Genomic DNA, 880 nt, shown 5'->3' with positions numbered 1-880 from the left:
TAGAGAATAAACAGATCAGAATAAACAGATCAGAATAAACAGATCAGAATAAACAGATCAGAATAAACAGATGTTTACTGAAAGAGAAGTTCTGGAGTCTGAAAGAGAATGAAGGAGGACTCGTTCTGTAGTTTAGAATAATCAGCCAATCAGATTAAAGATATGATGTTACATCATCTGTTTCCAGAAAGACGACAGTCTGGATTATTACACATATCATGAACAGTATATAGCTGCTGCTTCATAAGTAATCAACAAACTATACTAAAAAATGGGCAAACATTGGCCAAATTGTCAATTCATATTAGAAAGAGCAACATTTTTGAAAATAGCCGATCTACAAGCTCTTTTAGAGCATGTAGATCTATTTATCTGTGCAAACTGAGTCAAACTAAATGTAACGCCTCAACTCCTACATTTCCAAGTCTTTTTCAAGGTGGGGGGTCCTGAGTTCAAATATGATAATTTTAGGGGGTCCCCAGTTCACATATGATTATTTTGGGGGGTCTCGAGTTCAAATAGGATTATTTTGGGGGGTCACCAGTTCAAATAAGGGTGGTCGCGGTCTGAAAAGGTTGAGAACCACTGGTTTATTGCAGATCAATCAGTGAAACACAAGGTAAATCATCGCATTCTTAAATGTATGTTTATCTGGGATGTATAATAAATTATTAACTTTTTTTCAGTCTTGGAAAGAAAAAAAAATCAACCTTTTGAAACTTTATCTCCAGTTAGTATTGACAGCAGCTGAGCTTTAAAATACATGAAAGTGGAACATTAAATCATTGCATTTGTACACATTAGATTATCAGATTAGATTTAATTAACGGATGTCTGTTGATTAACTTTTGTCTCATACAGTATTTATGGTATGGTATGG

The sequence above is a fragment of the Gymnoscopelus braueri genome (genome assembly GCF_963280865.1).
Source record: "Gymnoscopelus braueri genome assembly, chromosome: 7".
In the NCBI taxonomy this organism is placed as follows: domain Eukaryota; kingdom Metazoa; phylum Chordata; class Actinopteri; order Myctophiformes; family Myctophidae; genus Gymnoscopelus; species Gymnoscopelus braueri.
This window is presented reverse-complemented; position numbering follows the sequence as displayed.